An 18119-nucleotide genomic window follows, 5' to 3' on the forward strand; every position below is an offset into this window, starting at 1 on the left:
ACTTATATTTGTTTAACCCATATTATTTCTGTCTCCTTCTTCTTCTTCATCGCCATTTAAATCAATCAGTTGTAATTACCGAAATTAATAAATCATTGAATTGGTTTTAGACCTTTTAATTGAAATATACACGACCTATATTGGACACATTTATTCAATAGACAACTTCAACAAAAAATATAAACACCTGTTGTATTCGCGAAGAACATAAACCCACTCAAACTCTACTTTCGAATTTAGGACAGTTTTAGACAAAAATTACAACACGAAATATGTTGCAAAACACTCCTAGAAACTTTCTCAATCCTCAATTTCACTTGAATCATAACAGAAACTTCGAATTCGATTGAAGAACATTTGTTGACTTTTATTTAAAAAAAACTTTGACCCTCGAATTCGAACTTGATTTTTAAAATTGGAACTTGAACCCTTGCAGATAGTTTAAAAACATAATTCCTAACAACATTGCACTTATAGATTTTTAAATAAAACTCTAATTCGAAGTTTGGCTAAAAAAATGAAGAACAGAGGTATCGTGAATGATTTTCTTGGTTTTTTATTTCAGAATGCGGTACGTGAATTATATAGGGTGATTAAGTACATGATTTAAAAGTTGAGTTGGATTCTAATTGATTTTTGAAATCGACTTCTAACTGATTGGGGACAAGAATTTCAATCAGGTAAATAAAAAATTAAACACATAATATTATATATATCTGATTCGTACGATTATTAGATGTTGATATATAACAAATTCAGACAAGAACAAAAATATAAAAAGTTGAAAGTGATTTGCAACTGAATTAGATTCTAATTTGGTACGTATGAATATATATATATATATATATATATATATATATATATATATATATATATATATATATATATATATATATATATATATATATAATTAATAATTATTATTATATTAATAATATTTAAATTTCAATTAATATTAATAATAGAATTAATAATAATAATAATAATAATAATAATAATAATAATAATAATAATAATATTAATATTATCATTATCAACTAATATAAAAATGATTTTAATAATATTATTAATAATAATAATTATAAATTGTATTATTTTCTAATAATTATAATAATGATAATGATAACAATTTATAATAATAATTATTATTATTAATGATAATGGTAATAATAATGGCTAATAATAATACTAATATTAATCATAATGACGAGAATTATAATTACTAATTATAATAATAATGATATTAACAATGATAACTATAATATTAATAATAATAGAAACATATCAATTCATATGTATCAAATTTCATAAAATAATTTTTAAACATACTAATAGTACAGATATTAATATTAATAATAATAATGAATGTAATAATAATATATCAACTAGAATTAAACTTGTAATTACATTTAATACATTAATATTACAATTTATTAATTATGTAATATTTAATAGTTATATAATATATAATAATTTTTATTGAATATTTATTATTTGTAAATTTTATTATAATATACATATCATAATAATTATAGAAATCATATATATATATATATATATATATATATATATATATATATATATATATATATATATATAGATTTCGTTTCAAATTATACTTGATTATTTTGTATCTTATTTTACATATTTGAATCTAATGTTTAATTTTTATATTTTATAATTTCAATTTATTATATATACTTACATTTATATATATACATATTTATTTACAAACAATTGTTCGTGAATAGTCGAGAATAGTCAAGGTCAAATGCATTCATGAAAACAGTTAAAAAATTTTGAGACTCAGTTTAACAGACTTTGTTTATCGTGTCGAAATCATATAAAGATTAAGTTTAAATTTGGTCAAAAATTTTCGGGTCGTCACAGTACCTACATGTTAAAGAAATTTCGTCCCGAAATTTGATTGGGATGATCATAGCTGACAATAAGTATGTTTTCATGACGCGTACGAGCTAGAAATTTGAGTTTTTATCATCATTGAGTAATATAGATAAAACAATTTGATTTTTGTGAAGAGTACGAGTGAAGCTATCACAAAAGAGTGAAATGAATAAATGTAGATTCGTCATATCTTTTTACGTAGATATGGTTGATTTCTGAAGTTCGAGGGATTTAGAGAAAATCTTTGTAATAAGATTTGATTCTTCGGTAATTAAGGAAATTAGTATCCTCTTTGATTAAATGCAGTAATCTGCCTCGATTGCTATGCCTGATATTTCAATATAAATCCACCCTCTTCGTTTCCTTATTTCCACAGCTCACACCTTCTATTCTTCCTCCCTCAATTCATACTTTAAAGCATTCGTTAATATGATCCATCCCATTCCGATTCTTGATATACTCTTAACCTTCATATCTGTCATTCTTTTTTTTCTTATACCACCAGTAGAATCTATTCACTCCTACTATACTCTTGGTTTTATAGTATTTTTAGTTCTCCCGTGTCTTTACATTGCTATACGCATCGATGTACACGATTTGTAATTTCTGGGTTGTTGTTGGGCTTTATATCTTCCCTTATATTTTGAGGCTTCATGCTTTTGTTTTCTCTTCCCGACTTTAAGTTAAGCGAGTAATGGTCCAGAATTTGTAGGTATGGATTTCAGAATGAACATAGTTAATGTTCTATGAAGGAAATTGTAATGTCACGATCTTGATTTGTCAAATTACCAGAATATCCAGAAAAATAGAACTATCAATAAGATATGTTCTTAATATGTATGAAGATTAGGTAGAATGTAAGAGTTGTGTAACATAGCACATGATGACGGTATGGTCTGTGAATCATCACGTTCCATTAGAAACTCAGCATGACTTACTGTAATATAATCACGTTGATCAAGTGTCATTATATTATACTAAATCATGCTTCAGTTCCCAACAGTACTTCAAAAACATTTATAATTTAAACTCGATGGTTTACAGAATATAAGAAAACTACACAGTTTCCTTTATGATGTAATACAGGTAACGTGAAGAGATAAATGATTTCAGATAAGAATACTTATGAAAATATCTTCAGAAATATCGAGGATATTTATAATGAAAGATATGATGATATCTTAGATTTTCTAATATCGAAGGATGATGAAGAAGATTTATCCGTAACGGTTTAGAGTCAGGAGCAAGGTATTTATTAATGACTTCAGCAGATGCTGAATCATTTGGATTCTTTGAAGGCAGGTTTAGTCTTTGTGATTTATTCAAAGCCTCTTTCATGGTTTGCTCAATCCGTTTTTTTTAATTCCAAATCTTCTCTTTTTCTGAGTTTTGCCAACACACTATTCTTTATCATGAAACTTTTGACAGTTACGGTTGTATACAGTTTCTGCTGCTTCATTCAGCTTTTTCAAAGTTCAGTGTATTGATTCGTAGATTGGGTGCTTTTCAGAATTTTAGAATTTAAGATCAAAATTTCCAGGAGTTACACGTTATATGTATATATAACTGTTGAAGTGAAAACGCTGCGAAATTCGAGATTGATGATTGATGATTCCTGGTTGTTGGTATGGCAATTATTGTTACAGGATGTAGATGAATACATGATGTGGTTTCAATGAATAAATATAGTGATTTTTCTGAGAGACTAAAGCCGAAGTTGTTGGTACATTTGCTGATAATGTGGTGGAATATAAAAGGTTCCCCAGTAACGATGGCGAAAGGGCAAAGTATAAATCGAGGTTATAATAATACTAATCCGGATAAAAAGTCGAAGTTGACTTGCTGAAGCTGTGACAAAACTGGCTATTTTGAAAAGAAAGTGCAATGCTATTTTTGGTAATAACAATGCCAAAGGAGCTAGCACAGATACGTGTTAAACGTTTACTCAGGTTCCGAGTGTTTTCTGGTGCACGACTATATGCATCAATCTTTTCTTCCGTGGATGAAGTGCGGTAGGTTCATCCTCTCGATTGAGGTGTTTTCATGAATCATGAAAGGTTTGAACGCAGATTGTAATCGTCAAGATTCAAATGAGATTTAAGATGAAATCAAGTGGCAAACTTGAAGAGATGTTTAGTTTCATATGTTGTAATCAATATTTTAATTCATTTTAATTGTCCAATGTTAGTAGTCCACAGTTAGTAGTCCATAGTTAGTAGTTCACTAATTCATATATAGTTTAATATATAATATTCGAATTAATTAATACGTATCGTGACCCATTGTATACATGTGTCAGACTCGATCACAACTCAAGGTAAATATATTATTTTAGAATCAACCTCGACCCTTTATATGCTAACTCGAGCATTACCGCATATAGAGTGACTTATGAGTTATTCCAAATAATATATATAGATGATGTCAATATGATATGTCAAAACATTGTATACGTGTCCCGATTTATCCGACGATATTTAAAGTGCGTAAAATAAATAACAGAAATTAAATGACGATAAACAAAATTGCGAGAATTAAAATTGCAATAAATTAATTGCGATAATTAAATTACGATAATTAAAATTGCGATAATTAAAATGTAATAGGGAATTAAGAACAGTTAGCTAGGAACAGTTAGCTAGGATTTTGTTAGAGTGGATTCTTAACAAATTTCTCATAGTTAATTTGTTTTTTTCTAACAATTTTTATTTTATCAAATGTTTTCTTCATTATGCCACTTGTTGGATTTTTGATAAGTCAAAATCCAAATATGAAATTGAATGAAAATGGTTATTCTGTGGTGAACGGATTCGTATATCTGTGGATGTAAATAGGATAGTAAATGACTGTTGAATCAGATTCGAAGAATGTACAGTGTAATTTATTAATGTGAAATCTAAATATTCCTCGGGTATTACCTACCCGTTAAAATATTTTCACCATTAACAGTTTGTACACAAGAATATTTAATTACAATCTTTATGAAAACATATATACATATATATTTTCTTCAGATGTAATCATGGATTTAATGAGTTAATATGATATTAATCTCATTTACTTTTCGATTTGAGCTAGAATAAATAATCTCTAAGAATTTAGAGATTACATAATCGCCGCCTAATAGTTCTCCAATTGTAAGACCCGAATTATTAGTGTACTGCAGTGTAAATATGGTACATAAAGTATGGAAATACAGTGCAGTTAAACAGAAGTCAGAATCCTACCCAGAATCTTGTGCGCGCCGCGCAGGGTTAAGTGTGCGTGCCGCGCACTAGCCCTATGCACAGATTTCTGTTTTTAAATTAAAGTTTAATGAAGGGTATTGTCGTCTTTTCACATAAGGACGAGTTTGGGGCTGTAAAGGCCAGATTAATGGTGGTTGGAACACATTTAACTTTATCATCTACCACATCATCTCTCCAATTTAATTTCCTAGAGTGAGAAACCCATAAGTGAGAGAGAGCTTAAATCAAAGAGGAAGAAGCTTGATCCGGGTTAAAGCTCAAGCATTAAAGTTGTTCATCTAGCCGTTAGCTACGTTTTGGTTGTGGTGGTATGTTCTAACTTTGATTTCCCTATTTTAATTTGTTTAAGGGTTAGGGTTTGGGTTAGTGATGAACATAAAACCCATTTGTGGTGATTTTGGGTGTTCTTAGGTAAGATTGAGTCATGAGGACTTAATAGTAACTAACCTAGGGTTTTAAAAGATTAATTGGTGATTATGAGTCTTAAATGGATAGATAATCACTAGCACACTTTGTTATTCTTGTAATTGGGTGTATTTGGGTTGTGGATGACCCAAATGGGTGTGTTGACCTCGGAATGGGTCAAAAGAGTTTTGAATGACCTAGTGATGTATAGTTGGGTGATTTAATGCCATAGTCACTAGTTTTAGTGATTGTTGGTAGGTTTAGGCCTATGATTGGTATTATGAGAACAAAGGGTGAACACTTACACTAAGCGGTCTATTTGGGCGGGTTAAGAGTCCCATTTAGATAAGTGTTGATTGTATGTTAATATCTTAGGTGATTTCATTAACGGTTGAAGATCTTGTGGGCTTACCTTCGTTCTGGATACAAGGTAAATGGAATGATTATATGTGTATGTATATAATGTATTTATTTGTATGCTATGGTATGAACCAAAGAGCCGGTAGTGCTATAATATGTGCGATTGTGCTATGATGTGAACCAAAGAGCCGGTAGCGTCATAGTACATGTGTTGTAGTGTGAACCAAAGAGCCGGTAGCACTATGGCACGAGTTGTTAGAATGTGAACCAAAGAGCCGGTAGCACTTTAACGCGAGTATGACTCGGGTTGTGATGTGAACCAAAGAGCCGGTAGCATCATAACCGATGCGTATGGTGTGAACCAAAGAGCTGGTAGCACTATGACGCGAGAATGGTTAACCATGGTTGTGTATTGTATTGTAGCATATTGTATTATGTCGATTATATGTTATTGATTATGCTAGTTGCGATTTTGGAGATTATTAGCTTCGTACTTGAGATGATATGCTAATTGTATTGCTAGCATGTATGCGGTATGTGTGTAAGTGATTGCAAGTAGGTATATTATATATGTATGTGTATAGTTATTGCATTCACTAAGCTTTAGCTTATCATATCGTTGTTTACCTTTTTATAGGCTCCGGTGTGAACAAGGGTAAGGGCGTTCGTTTGGATTAGGGATCCCGCTTTGTTTGATAGGGGACGCTTTTGATGTGATAGCGTTTGGAGTTTGACCGAGATTTGGGTAGTTTAACCCCCAAACACCATGCTCATAGTGTCGTTTGGAATTTAAACTAATGTGGTCGAAACTCATGTTTTGTACGAAACTCGTAATTCGGGTCGAGTGGGCCGCGTTTTGTAAAACTTATTTTATTATCGAATCGTGTGAGTTTTTCATATTATAACATGTTGTGAAAAGCGTTTCGTCTAAATATGTCGGGAAGTGGGAGATCTTTATTTGAAAAATGATAAAACCGGACAGAAGTTGATGGGGCTTCTGCGCGCCGCGCACCCTAAGGTGCTGCGCGCCGCGCACCTCTGCTGTATAAAAAAAAAATTTGGTTACTCTTCAGTTGGATATTGGGTTGGGTTGTTACAAGTGGTATCAGAGCATGGTCTAAGGGATTTAGGTGACTTGAGATAGGTGCCTAGACTTAGACTTTATTGTGTATGCACGTTATGCGGAACAAGTAGGAGACGGGTCGGACCGGGGATTGGTTAGTGCCTAGGTTTAGGTGAACTAACCATGTGCTAATTGTTTTGTGTTGTGTTTTGCAATCATCAAGCGAGATAGACGTTGTACTAGCGAGTTAATGCGACGTGCTCGCGTAACAATGATTAGCTACCATTGTTACGGGTTCAAATCGTGTCAAACAAGCGATGTACGACGATTGTTGAGCAAGATGGGGTGGTGTGAGATGTACTTATATGCTTTTATGTAAAGTATTTTCGTTTCATTGTTTAACCTATTTCCATTTTATAGTATGAAGACGAGAAATGGGCCCGAGAACAATGAAGGGGGTACGAGTGAGGGTGTCGAGTTTACGGCCAAGGTTGAGGCCATTATGCAAAAGCGTCATGCGACCTTTCTAGAGGACGTTAGGAAGATGTTCTTAGATTCGATTGATGAGCAAGTAGTCAATCTAGTCAAGGAACAAGTTTAGATTGTTCTTCAAGAGGATAACGTTGGAAGGCGAGATTTCCACTATAAAAATTTCAAGGATGCCCAACCTCCTACCTTTGAGGGTGAACGAGACCCGCTCAAGAGTGCTCGTTGGATCTCTGACATGGAGGGGGCTTTTCGTACTAGTGAGTGCCCTCTCGATAAAAGGACAAGGTATGGTAGTAGCATGATGAGGGGTGACGCCAAGTTGTGGTGGGATGCCAAAATCCGACTTTATGGCGAAGAACAAAGTATGAGTTTGACGTGGGACGAGTTTAAGAAAGAATTTTTCAAGGAGTACCAAACTTCGGCCGATCTTTCGAGGCTTAAGGACGAGTTGCGTACTTTGAGGCAAGGGTCAATGGATTTGAACACTCTCAAGTCCACTTTCTTATCAAAGACCCAATTTTACCCGGAGTATGTAGTGACCCAAACTTTTCCATGTTTATATATATTAATTGAGATTGATATTTACATGATTAAATGTTTCCAACATGTTAAGCAATCAAACTTGTTAAGACTTGATTAATTGAAATATGTTTCATATAGACAATTGACCACCCAAGTTGACCGGTGATTCACGAACGTTAAAACTTGTAAAAACTATATGATGACATATATATGGATATATATATAGTTAACATGATACTATGATAAGTAAACATATCATTAAGTATATTAACAATGAACTACATATGTAAAAACAAGACTACTAACTTAATGATTTTTAAACGAGACATATATGTAACGATTATCGTTGTAAAGACATTTAATGTATATATATCATATTAAGAGATATTCATACATGATAATATCATGATAATATAATAATTTAAAATCTCATTTGATATTATAAACATTGGGTTAACAACATTTAACAAGATCGTTAACCTAAAGGTTTCAAAACAACACTTACATGTAACGATTAACGATGACTTAACGACTCAGCTAAAATGTATATACATGTAGTGTTTTAATATGTATTTATACACTTTTGAAAGACTTCAATACACTTATCAAAATACTTCTACTTAACAAAAATGCTTACAATTACATCCTCGTTCAGTTTCATCAACAATTCTACTCGTATGCACCCGTATTCGTACTCGTACAATACACAGCTTTTAGATGTATGTACTATTGGTATATATACTCCAATGATCAGCTCTTAGCAGCCCATGTGAGTCACCTAACACATGTGGGAACCATCATTTGGCAACTAGCATGAAATATCTCATAAAATTACAAAAATATGAGTAATCATTCATGACTTATTTACATGAAAACAAAATTACATATCCTTTATATCTAATCCATACACCAACGACCAAAAACACCTACAAACACTTTCATTCTTCAATTTTCTTCATCTAATTGATCTCTCTCAAGTTCTATCTTCAAGTTCTAAGTGTTCTTCATATATTCTACAAGTTCTAGTTACATAAAATCAAGAATACTTTCAAGTTTGCTAGCTCACTTCCAATCTTGTAAGGTGATCATCCAACCTCAAGAAATCTTTGTTTCTTGCAGTAGGTTATCATTCTAATACAAGGTAATAATCATATTCAAACTTTGGTTCAATTTCTATAACTATAACAATCTTATTTCAAGTGATGATCTTACTTGAACTTGTTTTCGTGTCATGATTCTGCTTCAAGAACTTCGAGCCATCCAAGGATCCGTTGAAGCTAGATCCATTTTTCTCTTTTCCAGTAGGTTTATCCAAGGAACTTAAGGTAGTAATGATGTTCATAACATCATTCGATTCATACATATAAAGCTATCTTTTTCGAAGGTTTAAACTTGTAATCACTAGAACATAGTTTAGTTAATTCTAAACTTGTTCGCAAACAAAAGTTAATCCTTCTAACTTGACTTTTAAATCAACTAAACACATGTTCTATATCTATATGATATGCTAACTTAATAATTTAAAACCTGGAAACACGAAAAACACCGTAAAACCGGATTTACGCCGTCGTAGTAACACCGCGGGCTGTTTTGGGTTAGTTAATTAAAAACTATGATAAACTTTGATTTAAAAGTTGTTATTCTGAGAAAATGATTTTTATTACGAACATGAAACTATATCCAAAAATTATGGTTAAACTCAAAGTGGAAGTATGTTTTCTAAAATGGTCATCTAGACGTCGTTCTTTCGACTGAAATGAATACCTTTACAAAAACGACTTGTAACTTATTTTTCCGACTATAAACCTATACTTTTTCTGTTTAGATTCATAAAATAGAGTTCAATATGAAACCATAGCAATTTGATTCACTCAAAACGGATTTAAAATGAAGAAGTTATGGGTAAAACAAGATTGGATAATTTTTCTCATTTTAGCTACGTGAAAATTGGTAACAAATCTATTCCAACCATAACTTAATCAACTTGTATTGTATATTATGTAATCTTGAGATACCATAGACACGTATACAATGTTTCGACCTATCATGTCGACACATCTATATATATTTCGGAACAACCATAGACACTCTATATGTGAATGTTGGAGTTAGCTATACAGGGTTGAATTTGATTCCAAAATATATATAGTTTGAGTTGTGATCAATACTGAGATACGTATACACTGGGTCGTGGATTGATTCAAGATAATATTTATCGATTTATTTCTGTAGATCTAACTGTGGACAACTAGTTGTAGGTTACTAACGAGGACAGCTGACTTAATAAACTTAAAACATCAAAATATATTAAAAGTGTTGTAAATATATTTTGAACATACTTTGATATATATGTATATATTGTTATAGGTTCGTGAATCAACCAGTGGCCAAGTCTTACTTTCCGACGAAGTAAAAATCTGTGAAAGTGAGTTATAGTCCCACTTTTAAAATCTAATATTTTTGGGATGAGAATACATGCAGCTTTTATAAATGATTTACAAAATAGACACAAGTATGTGAAACTACATTCTATGGTTAAATTATCGAAATCAAATATGCCCCTTTTTATTAAGTCTGGTAATCTAAGAATTAGGGAACAGACACCCTAATTGACGCGAATCCTAAAGATAGATCTATTGGGCCTAACAAACCCCATCCAAAGTACCGGATGCTTTAGTACTTCGAAATTTACATCATATCCGAAGGGTGTCCCGGAATGATGGGGATATTCTTATATATGCATCTTGTTAATGTCGGTTACCAGGTGTTCACCATATGAATGATTTTTATCTCTATGTATGGGATGTGTATTGAAATATGAAATCTTGTGGTCTATTATTATGATTTGATATATATAGGTTAAATCTTGTGGTTTTAAGCATGTTTATTCTCAGGTGATTATTAAGAGCTTCCGCTGTCGCATACTTAAATAAGGACGAGATTTGGAGTCCATGCTTGTATGATATTGTGTAAAAACTGCATTCAAGAAACTTATTTTGTTGTAACATATTTGTATTGTAAACCATTATGTAATGGTCGTGTGTAAACGGGATATTTTAGATTATCATTATTTGATAATCTACGTAAAGCTTTTTAAACCTTTATTGATGAAATAAAGGTTATGGTTTGTTTTAAAATGAATGCAATCTTTGAAAAACGTCTCATATAGAGGTCAAAACCTCGCAACGAAATCAATTAATATGGAACGTTTTTAATCAATAAGAACGGGACATTTCAGTTGGTATCCGAGCGTTGGTCTTAGAGAACCAGAATTTTGCATTAGTGTGTCTTATCGAGTTTGTTAGGATGCATTAGTGAGTCTGGACTTCGACCGTGTTTACTTGAAAAATGATTGCTTAACAAATTTTGTTGGAAACTATATATTTTTAACATGTGAATATTATGTGATATATTAATCTCTTAACGCGTTTGATATTATGTGATAGATGTCTACCTCTAGAACAAGTCCCATTAACTCACCTAATAATAATGAAGAGTCAAATGTAAATTGGAATGATTCGTGGACTGATTCACAAGTTCCCGAAGAGGAACCGGAAGAAGAGTCGGAACCGGAAGAAGAATCGGAACCGGAAGAAGAATCGGAACCGGATGAAGAAATAGAACCGGTGGGGGAAATAATAAAACGGTTAAGTAAAAGAAAATCCTCAACCAACCGACCAAGGTTAATTATGGTCAATGGTGTTTCCGCCAAGGAAGCAAAATATTGGGAGGATTACCAATTCTCCGATGAATCGGATTCCGACGAGAATTCCGATGATGTTATAGAAATTACCCCAACTGAATTTAAAAAGGCAAAAGAAAATAATAAGGGAAAGGGCATAAAAATAGAGAAATCTAATTCCAACCCCGATGAACTTTATATGTATCGTCAACCCTCGAAGTCCTTAAGTTGTAACAATGACCCGGGAACCTCTAAACCACCAGGTTTTTCTAAACCAATGTGGAAAACGACAGCTCGTATTAGGGGAACATCATATATCCCTAGAAACTTGGCAAAACGAACCAAAACCGAAGAAGAAGAAACAAGCGAGTCGGAATAAGATAGTTGTATTCGTGTGGTGTAATATATGTAATATAGTGTGCTTATGCTTTATGATATATGTAAAAATTGCTTGTATTAATAAGTATTTTTTTTATGAATCTAACTCTTGTCTATTTTACAGTATAAAAACACAAAATGGATAGACAACCCAATATTTTAAGAGACCTACCCGGAGACATGATTGATGAAATCTTGTCTAGAGTCGGTCAGAATTCTTCGGCACAACTATTTAAGGCGAGATCAGTTTGTAAGACATTCGAAGAACGTTCCAAGAATGCCTTGGTTTATAAAAGGCTTTCGTTCGAAAGATGGGGGATATCACATTGGGAAATCCATAAGTTACGATGTGTTTAATTTGACGCATATATTGCGGGGAACCGAAATGCTATTTTACGCAATGGGTTAAGAAATTATTTTGACTCAATATATCCGAATATTGGACTTCGTGATTTAGAAAAAGCGGCTAACATGCAACATAAAGAAGCATGTTATGCTTACGGATTAGTAATGTTCGCTTCTCACCAAAGTGAGAACAAGAACATCGGCCTACAACTATTAAACAAAACGTTCCCACAAGTGACGGAGTCGGTAATTGGGGTAAGAAATGAGGTTTTTAGTTTGTTACGGGACTGTTGGACATTACGTAACCCTCGTCCCTTTGACGAAGTTACAACACGTTGTCTTATCAATGGCCATAACGGTTATGTTCCACAAGACCAAGGATGGGAAGTAGTCCTAGTAAAACCAGAATGCATGACTTGTTTCTGGACGTATGAATTACGTGTCTTTATTGCCTTTGCTGAACGACTTGTGTACTAGCTAGAATTATCTTCACAACTATCTTTTATCAAAGTTATTGTGTGCTATATTTCATGCTTTATGTAAAATAAGCGGTATTGTAAGTTTGTAAAATATTGTATAAAAGTTTGAACGCGAAATATTATTATAATCAGTTTTTCATATAGAATTGTAGTAGTTGAATTGTATATTAGCTACTAAGTATGAACTTAACGGGTAGGTACCACCCGAATTTAAACTTATAAAATGCTAATATGAAGAAAAAGCTTTTATAAATGAGTTCATATAATGCTACGAAATACTATTAACTACTCTTAATATTCTGTATGATTAACTTGTTCCATTTGACTATTTTGAAGGAAATGGCATCGACTACTCGACACACCGTGAATATGAATGAAGAGGAATTCCGTACTTTTCTAGCTTCAAACATAGCCGCAGTACAGGCTGCGCTACATACCAACAATAACCTTGGATCTAGCAGTACAGGAAATCGTGTAGGATGCACCTACAAAGAATTCACTGCCTACAAACCTTTGGAATTTGATGGAACCGAAGGACCGATCGGATTGAAACGGTGGACCGAGAAGGTCGAATCGGTGTTTGCCATAAGTAAGTGTACTGAAGAGGACAAAGTAAAGTACGCTACGCATACCTTCACAGGTTCTGCGTTAACATGGTGGAATACCTATCTAGAGCAAGTGGGACAAGACGATGCGTACGCACTACCGTGGTCAGCATTCAAGCACTTGATGAACGAGAAGTACCGTCCCAGAACCGAGGTCAATAAGCTCAAGACAGAACTTAGAGGGTTACGAACCCAAGGATTTGATATTACCACGTACGAAAGACGATTCACAGAATTGTGCCTATTGTGTCCGGGAGCATTCGAAGATGAGGAAGAGAAGATCGACGCGTTTGTGAAAGGATTACCGGAAAGAATCCAAGAAGATATAAGTTCACACGAGCCCGCCTCCATACAACAGGCATGTAGAATGGCTCACAAACTAGTGAACCAGATTGAAGAAAGAATTAAAGAACAGACTGCTGAAGAGGCCAATGTGAAGCAAGTCAAAAGAAAGTGAGAGGAAAACGGTGATAAGAATCACCAATACAACAACAACAGCAATTACAACAATAATCGCAACAATTATCCCAACAATCGCAACATCAATCGCAACTACAACAAACGGCCCAACAACAACAACAACAAAAACAACAACAACAACAGCAACTACAACAATCATCCCAACAACAATAATAACCGCAACAACAACAACAACAATCAGAAGCAGCTATGCCAAAGGTGTGAAAAGTATCACTCGGGGTTCTGCACCAAATTTTGCAACAAGTGTAAAAGAAATGGTCATAGCGCGGCGAAGTGTGAGGTCTACGGACCAGGGGTTAATAGAACGAAAGGAACAAATGGTGTCAGAACGAGTAATGGCGGAGCAAGTAGTGTCGGAGCAAGCTATGCCAATGTAGTCTGTTATAAATGTGGAAAACCGGGCCACATTATTAGAAATTGCCCGAACCAGGAGAACACGAATGGACAAGCCCGCGGAAGAGTTTTCAATATTAATGCGACAGAGGCACAGGAAGACCCGGAGCTTGTTACGGGTACGTTTCTTATTGACAATAAATCTGCATACGTTTTATTTGATTCGGGTGCGGATAGAAGCTATATGAGTAGAGATTTTTGTGCTAAATTAAGTTGCCCATTGACGCCTTTGGATAGTAAATTTTTACTCGAATTAGCAAATGGTAAATTAATTTCAGCGGATAATATATGTCGGAATCGAGAAATTAAACTGGTTAGTGAAACATTTAAGATTGATTTGATACCAGTAGAGTTAGGGAGTTTTGATGTGATAATCGGTATGGACTGGTTGAAAGAAGTGAAAGCAGAAATCGTTTGTTACAAAAATGCAATTCGCATTATACGAGAAAAAGGAAAACCCTTAATGGTGTACGGAGAAAAGGGCAACACGAAGCTACATCTTATTAGTAATTTGAAGGCACAAAAACTAATAAGAAAAGGTTGCTATGCTGTTCTAGCACACGTCGAGAAAGTACAAACTGAAGAAAAGAGCATCAATGATGTTCCCATTACAAAAGAATTTCCCGATGTATTTCTGAAAGAATTACCGGGATTACCCCCACATCGATCCGTTGAATTTCAAATAGATCTTGTACCAGGAGCTGCACCAATAGCTCGTGCTCCTTACAGACTCGCACCCAGCGAGATGAAAGAACTGCAAAGCCAATTACAAGAACTTTTAGAGCGTAGTTTCATTCGACCAAGCACATCACCGTGGGGAGCTCCTGTTTTGTTTGTCAAGAAGAAAGATGGTACATTCAGGTTGTGTATCGACTACCGAGAGTTGAACAAACTTACCATCAAGAACCGCTACCCACTACCGAGAATCGACGACTTATTTGATCAACTACAAGGCTCGTCTGTTTATTCAAAGATTGACTTACGTTCCGGGTATCATCAAATGCGGGTGAAAGAAGATGATATTCCAAAGACTGCTTTCAGAACACGTTACGGTCATTACGAGTTTATGATTATGCCGTTTGGTTTAACTAATGCACCAGCTGTGTTCATGGACCTTATGAACCGAGTGTGTGGACCATACCTTGACAAGTTTGTCATTGTTTTCATTGATGACATACTTATTTACTCAAAGAATGACCAAGAACACGGTGAACATTTGAGAAAGGTGTTAGAAGTATTGAGGAAGGAAGAATTGTACGCTAAGTTTTCAAAGTGTGCATTTTGGTTGGAAGAAGTTCAATTCCTCGGTCACATAGTGAACAAAGAAGGTATTAAGGTGGATCCGGCAAAGATAGAAACTGTTGAAAAGTGGGAAACCCCGAAAACTCCGAAACACATACGCCAATTTTTAGGACTAGCTGGTTACTACAGAAGGTTCATCCAAGACTTTTCCAGAATAGCAAAACCCTTGACTGCATTAACGCATAAAGGGAAGAAATTTGAATGGAAGGATGAACAAGAGAAAGCGTTTCAGTTATTGAAGAAAAAGCTAACTACGGCACCTATATTGTCATTGCCTGAAGGGAATGATGATTTTGTGATTTATTGTGATGCATCAAAGCAAGGTCTCGGTTGTGTATTAATGCAACGAACGAAGGTGATTGCTTATGCGTCTAGACAATTGAAGATTCACGAGCAAAATTATACGACGTATGATTTGGAATTAGACGCGGTTGTTTTTGCATTAAAGACTTGGAGGCACTACTTATATGGGGTCAAAAGTATTAAATATACCGACCACAAAAGTCTTCAACACATATTTAATCAGAAACAACTGAATATGAGGCAGCGTAGGTGGATTGAATTGTTGAATGATTACGACTTTGAGATTCGTTACCACCCGAGGAAGGCAAATGTGGTAGCCGACGCCTTGAGCAGGAAGGACAGAGAACCCATTCGAGTAAAATCTATGAATATAATGATTCACAATAACCTTACTACTCAAATAAAGGAGGCGCAACAAGGAGTTTTAAAAGAGGGAAATTTAAAGGATGAAATACCCAAAGGATTGGAGCAGCATCTTAATATTCGGGAAGACAGAACCCGGTATAGGGCAGAAAGGATTTGGGTACCAAAATTTAGAGATATGAGAGAAATGGTACTTAGAGAAGCTCATAAAACCAGATACTCAATACATCCTGGAACGGGGAAGATGTACAAGGATCTCAAGAAACATTTTTGGTGGCCGGGTATGAAAGCTGATGTTGTTAAATACGTAGGAGAATGTTTGACGTGTTCTAAGGTCAAAGCTGAGCATCAGAAACCATTAGGTCTACTTCAACAACCCGAAATCCCAGAATGGAAATGGGAAAACATTACCATGGATTTCATCACTAAATTGCCAAGGACTGCAAGTGGTTTTGATACTATTTGGGTAATAGTTGATCGTCTCACCAAATCAGCATCCTTCCTGCCAATAAGAGAAGATGACAAGATGGAGAAGTTAGCATGACTGTATTTGAAGGAAGTCGTCTCCAGACATGGAATACCAATCTCTATTATCTCTGATAGGGATGGCAGATTTATTTCAAGATTCTGGCTGACATTACAGCAAGCATTAGGAACTCATCTAGACATGAGTACTGCCTATCATTCACAAACTGATGGGCAGAGTGAAAGGACTATACAAACGCTTGAAGACATGCTACGAGCATGTGTTATTGATTTCGGAAACAGTTGGGATCGACATCTACCGTTAGCAGAATTTTCCTACAACAACAGCTACCATTCAAGCATTGCGATGGCGCCGTTTGAAGCACTTTATGGTAGAAAGTGCAGGTCTCCGATTTGTTGGAGTGAAGTGGGGGATAGACAGATTACGGGTCCGGAGATTATACAAGAAACTACCGAGAAGATCATCCAAATTCAACAACGGTTGAAAACCGCCCAAAGTCGACAAAAGAGCTACGCTGACATTAAAAGAAAAGATATCGAATTTGAAATTGGAGAGATGGTCATGCTTAAAGTTGCACCTTGGAAAGGCGTTGTTCGATTTGGTAAACGAGGGAAATTAAATCCAAGGTATATTGGACCATTCAAGATTATTGATCGTGTCGGACCAGTAACTTACCCACTTGAGTTACCTCAACAACTCGCGGCTGTACATAACACTTTCCACGTCTCAAATTTGAAGAAATGTTTTGCTAAAGAATATCTCACTATTTCGTTAGATGAAATCCAAATCAACGAAAAACTCCAATTCATCGAAGAACCCGTCGAAATAATGGATCGTGAGGTTAAAAGACTTAAGCAAAACAAGATACCAATTGTTAAGGTTCGATGGAATGCTCGTAGAGGACCCGAGTTCGCCTGGGAGCGTGAAGATCAGATGAAGAAGAAATACCCGCATCTATTTCCAGAAGATTCGTCAACACCTTCAACAGCTTAAAATTTCGGGACGAAATTTATTTAACGGGTAGGTACTGTAGTGACCCAAACTTTTCCATGTTTATATATATTAATTGAGATTTATATTTACATGATTAAATGTTTCCAACATGTTAAGCAATCAAACTTGTTAAGGCTTGATTAATTGAAATATGTTTCATATAGACAATTGACCACCCAAGTTGACCGGTGATTCACGAACGTTAAAACTTGTAAAAACTATATGATGACATATATATGGATATATATATAGTTAACATGATACTATGATAAGTAAACATATCATTAAGTATATTAACAATGAACTACATATGTAAA

Source organism: Rutidosis leptorrhynchoides, chromosome 1 (assembly GCF_046630445.1).
Source record: "Rutidosis leptorrhynchoides isolate AG116_Rl617_1_P2 chromosome 1, CSIRO_AGI_Rlap_v1, whole genome shotgun sequence".
In the NCBI taxonomy this organism is placed as follows: domain Eukaryota; kingdom Viridiplantae; phylum Streptophyta; class Magnoliopsida; order Asterales; family Asteraceae; genus Rutidosis; species Rutidosis leptorrhynchoides.